The 5,666-nt window shown below is 44.2% G+C and overlaps 1 long non-coding RNA gene across 1 annotated transcript; it reads left to right on the top strand.

Moving 5' to 3' along the window:
• The first annotated feature begins 3,488 nt into the window (after positions 1 to 3,488).
• Positions 3,489 to 4,455, top strand: LOC146073919 (uncharacterized). The gene is made up of 3 exons (XR_014473338.1): positions 3,489 to 3,683; positions 3,821 to 3,958; positions 4,039 to 4,455. It is a non-coding gene; the product is annotated as an uncharacterized LOC146073919 (long non-coding RNA).
• The last annotated feature ends 1,211 nt before the right edge of the window (positions 4,456 to 5,666 follow it).

Below are 5,666 nucleotides of genomic sequence, written 5' to 3'. Positions count from 1 at the left end.
AATGTAAACTAATCATCTGACATGGAATCTTTCAGAGTCATGTGCTAAAGAAACACAATGTACTGCGCACCTTGGAGAAACAGGTTAATTGCTCAAATAATCTTTGTTAGCTGTAAAAGTGAAGCCATCCTGGTTAACATAACTGATAGGGATGTGGTGATCAGGGCTGCCATCAGGGGGGTACTGCAGACAGGGCCGGTGCTAGGCACCAGAGCGCCCCAGGCGGGGAGGGGGAGGTGCCCCGACACTCAATTACTTACCCGCTCCAGGGGGGCTGCCTTCCGGGTCCAGTGATGCGGCGCACGGCGCTGAGACGTTCCGGGGGGCTTGCCGTGCGATGCGGTGCTGGACGCCGAGACTCTCCCCAGGGAGGGGAGGTGGGGTGTCCATCGCTGTGAAGTTCCAGGAGGGGGGGTGTTGCCGAGAGATGCGGCGCTGTCCGCCGCGACTCTCCCCAGGGAGGGAGGGGGTGTCTGGCGCCGTGGGAGGGGGTGTCTGTGCTGGCGGGGGATGCGGGTCGCAGCAACACAACGCTCCCCAGGGAGGGGGTGGCTTGCTGGGTGATGCGGCACTGGGGGACCAGCTCCAAACTGCCGCCCTCCAGCAGCCGGCGCCCTAGGCAAATGCCTAAGGCTGCCTAGTGGTGGCGCCAGCCCTGACTACAGGGACTTTGGTCCTAGGTCCACTCCTGACAGCAGATCATAGGTGCCGATTTATGTTTTTGCTAGTGGGTGCTGAAGCCAAAAATATTGAGGAGTGGCTTCATGGGGAAGGGGTGTGGCCACAAAATAATACCAATTTATATTACGGAGCACAGTTGTCTCCAATATTAAAATTGCAGCAACTGAGTTCCACATACATAAATGCCCCCACAGTACAGGTACATAAATACCCCCACAGTGCAGGTACATAAATGCCCCCACAGTGCAGGTATTCCGCGGACAGAATACACTCTTCCCGGCATACTGTTTCCCAGGTGGTGGGTCCGGCAATGTGGGTGCTGCAGCTGCAAATTAGCAAGTTAATATGGCGGCCCAGCAGCGGGACTCGGGCCCATGGGTGCCCAACAATTTCCGTGGGTGTTCAGGCCCTTGAGCACCCACAGAATCAGCACCTACTGTATGCAGCGGATGGGGGGGCGGGGGGGGGGGGCAGCTGTCCTCAACAAAATGGCCATGAAGTGGACAAAATAATTGAATATACTGTATGTGTGTAATTGTGGTATATGTCTGTGGAAAGGAGGTGGCTGAGGCAGGGCTGGGTATATGTGTGTGAGAGAGAGGTGGTTGAACTATACTGTATACTGTATGTGCATCATGTTTTAAACCGTTTTTTGCTCCAATTTATGCCCCAACTCCACTGTAGCTCCACCACCAGGGGGCCATGCCATTTTTGTTGGACCTGGGCTCCAAACTTTTGATGGCAGCCCTGGTGGTGATGTTCAGCTTTGCAAGTTAATTCCCAGTTATTTTTTTTTTACTACTTATGTCGTGCTTCAAAGGTCTTCCTTGGAAATACAATTTAAAAAAATCATCCATTTTTCCAAACTAAGCTTTCATTGTTAATCAGTACGAGATAGATGTAGTTAGCTGCAAGATTCTGATTGGTTAATCCAGGAGGGGGGCTTGGCTGCTTTTTGAATGGCAACTCTAGGATGTGAACAAAAAAGCAATGCTTTTCTTCGTGCTTGAGAATGTAGCAGAGTTTCTGTACGTACCAGGGGATGCTTGTCAACAACAAAATGTCCAGTTATATAACCAATAAAGTGCTTTAATTGAAAATAAAATAGGTATGATTGTGCTCATTGCTACATATGGCCGTATTCAATCCCTTGCGAAATCCATTTTTTCTCTAAAAAATTTCGTTTTTTCGCGACGAAAAGACTTCGTGTATTCAATGTTGTGATTTTTCACGCATGCGAAAGTTTTAAGTTTCGCTTGCGTTTCGCTTATTTCGCTTGGTCAAACCCTTACATTTCGTGGTTTTTTTTATAGATTTTTTCGCTTTTTCGCACAAATGTATTCAATCGTGAGATGACGAAATTGTTATCTGCACATGTTTGATCCGTTTCTCCATTTTCATTTCGACGCCCAATGGGTCACGAATACAAATTTTTATTGAGTGATGCCTCCTTTTAACCTCCGGAACCTAAACATTCTTGTTGGAGAAATGTTTGCCTCTTTAGTTGCTGTTTTCCTAAGAAGGGGCATATATAAATTGTTATTAATACACTTGATTTCCCATCATGCATTGGTAAAGCACATGTTATTTTTTCCCAAGATGCTGTTCACCCCTCACAGTGCCTCACTCCTACGTTTGGGACTTCAGGGAGTAGCAGCTTATTGCAGTCAGCTGTATTTGGAAGCGTTTTTTTAGGGCAATTTGCGTTTTTGGAGAAGAAATAATTATTTTTCAATCACTGCCTACAATAATTGTATTTTATAAAAGTATTTTGCTGACTTGATTGTGATGTTCATGGTCCTATCGACATACATGCTGCGATGCAAACGTCGTCGCCTGGCACGTGGATATCAGCATCATGGTCAGGGGCGTGGATATCAGCATCGTGGTCAGCATCTGTCTACATTTGGTGAGTCAGTGCGTGTTTCAATTCCACGTCCACGCCAGTATCGTACTAGGCGTGTACTGGACGGTCTCTCTGAGGCGGAAGTGATAGGTACCTTTCGCTTATCGTCTCAGGATATCTATTCGCTGTATGATCTGTTGGAAGCTGACCTGGAACCTCGGGTACGGTCAAATCATGCAGTCAGTGGTTTCCAGAAACTACTGGCTGCATTGCAATTTTTTGCGTCAGGCACCTTCCAGCCTACTTTGTCCCAGACATGCGGTTTTTCTCAGCCAACAATGTCACGCTGTTTGTCCCAGGTCATAAAAGCTTTCCGTAAATTAACGACCCAGGTTATAAAATTCCCAGACACTGACAGCGAATGGAATGAGATCAAATTTGGTTTCTTTCAAAAATGGAAATTCCCCAATGTGTTGGGCGCGATAGACTGCACCCATGTGCGACTCACACCTCCGAGGGAATCGGAAGAATGTTATCGGAATCGAAAACACTTCCATTCCCTCAATGTACAGATGGTGTGTGATTCCACAATGAGATTATTGGACATTTGTGTGGGTTTCCCTGGGTCGACCCACGACTCCTTCGTTTTAAGCCAGTCATCTCTATTCCTGGACTTTGAGGAAGGTCGAATGCCAGATGGCTGGCTGTTGGGTATGTAAGTTTTCATTATTTTTTTTAAGTTGCTACTGTAATTAAAAAAGTCTAATACCTTTTCAATTATCCCTTTTAGGTGATGCGGGTTATCCGAATAAACCTTGGCTGTTGACCCCATTACCTGATCCTGTAGGTGATGCCGAAAGAAGATACCAGGAGGTTCACATTGCATCGAGGGGTGTAATTGAAAGGACCTTCGGTGTACTTAAGAGCCGGTTCAGGTGTTTAGATATCTCCGGTGGGACCCTCTTATATTCACCGGGAAAAGTTTGCGGCATTATTAATGCCTGTTGCATTCTGCATAATATCTGTGTCGCAAGACGTTTGCCGGTGAATATTCATGCTGGTGTTAGCCAGGATGGGGATCTTTCTTCGGTATTATCTGTGGGTATGGACGAAGGAGCAGAGACCAGAAGGCATCTTATTGACACCTTCTTCTCATGTGAGTATATACAAATCATCTGTACACAAACACACACACATATATATCTATATATCTATATATATATATATAGATATATATATATATATAAATATATCATTTATCTACATAAATGTTATTTACCTTTTATTTTACAGAGTTTGTTCTTGATGGAGTTCATTACAGTTCATTGAGTTTGTTTGCCCAGTTGCTGTTATTACTGTTTCGTGTTTGGAAGTTTTATTTAAAAGTCCTCTAAAGTGATAATAAATTTCAAAAGATTGTTCATTATGCAGGTGAGATGTGATCTATTTACATTTTTGTTGATTGAAAATTCATATGTCCTGTTTTACATTTTCACATACTTTCCATACAGGTTGTTGGTGGTTATCCCTTTCTATTGTCTGCTTTTAAGGATGTTTCTGTGGAAGCCTGGTTACCTTGGATGAGTGATCTCATCTCCGTCTAATCTGGTGAGTTAGCCATATTCCAAAACTGTGTAGGGGATTCCGGTGTCAAGACTCCTACCCATCCAAACAGTCAATAACCTGTGCCCCCCGTCTGTTTTCCCTTGCAGGATGTGCTGTGTGGCTGCCGGACCTGCTCAGTTATGACCCTTCTGCCTGCTCACCTTTACGGATGGATCTGTTGACGGTGGGATTATCTGCTCCTCTGCTGATGAAATTGGTGAGTATGCTAATCTGAACCCCTGCCCCCCTGTAAAGTGTGTGCGCTCAGTGCGCATGGGAATCCGGTGTCAAGACTCCTACCCATCCAAACAGTCAATAACCTGTGCCCCCCGTCTGTTTTCCCTTGCAGGATGTGCTGTGTGGCTGCCGGACCTGCTCAGTTATGACCCTTCTGCCTGCTCACCTTTACGGATGGATCTGTTGACGGTGGGATTATCTGCTCCTCTGCTGATGAAATTGGTGAGTATGCTAATCTGAACCCCTGCCCCCCTGTAAAGTGTGTGCGCTTCCGTTCTTAAAAAATGTCAGGAAACAGAGGTTAATATTCTTCCTTACCATATAACTTGATTTACGGATGACATTTTGGCAAAACGTGATTCATTTATCTATATTTTATTCTTGAAATTAAACTTTGTCCAAAGGGGTGGCCTGGAAAATCTTCTGAAAATGTAGGCTGCTGTTATTTAAATTAGATTTGTAACCTCTAGTTCCAGGCAAGGTAATCTGGAAATGTCCACAAACCCACACTCCCATAGATATTACCTTTCTCTGTTGTTAGCACATGCCCAATTAAAGTATGGGTCTCTGATATGTAGCTATGTAGGTAGTACAATATTTACAAATACACATCTGCAGACATGTGATCTTGTGGCAACCTTTGCATTTTATTATGCACTGGTTAAAGCATTGCGCATGCTGGGGGCATAATCAAGGATAACCTAGTTACACTGCACACTAATTTTCCTGTGCCACCTAAACATCTGTATTATTATTTATCCATCTTATCTGCTCCAAGTATATTCTGTCATTCACCAACACTCATTGCAAATGTAGCAATCGTTCTTTTCGCACATCTGAACAAAACCAAACCATATTTCCTGATTTTTTTTTTATTAAAAAAAAAAACTTGTACGCTGGTGGCTGTAAAGATATTTCCAATAGTGCAAGTTGGTCATCCTGAGTAACTGATGATGCTGAACAAGCTTTTTTTTATTCTGTCACTCTAAAATGAGGTATCACCTATAAGCGATATCACATGCACATTACTATTGTAGCCAGACATTAAACTTTTCAAAAAAACTAAACATTAACATTTTCATAAAAAAAACATTAAACTTTACAGTAGGTTAAGAGCCACACCCTGATGTGTGGTGGATAAAAAACAGGGACAATGACAATATTGACCCCACATGGTACCCCAAAGACATCATTCAGCAGCCCTGCAGCCCCCAAACAAACCTTACAAGCAGAGTACAGTAGGTTAAGAGCCACACCCTGATGTGTGGTGGATAAAAAACAGGGACAATGACAATAT

The sequence above is a fragment of the Crinia signifera genome, chromosome 4 (assembly GCF_055691185.1).
Source record: "Crinia signifera chromosome 4, ASM5569118v1, whole genome shotgun sequence".
Classification (NCBI taxonomy): Eukaryota; Metazoa; Chordata; class Amphibia; order Anura; family Myobatrachidae; genus Crinia; species Crinia signifera.
This window is presented reverse-complemented; position numbering and strand designations above follow the sequence as displayed.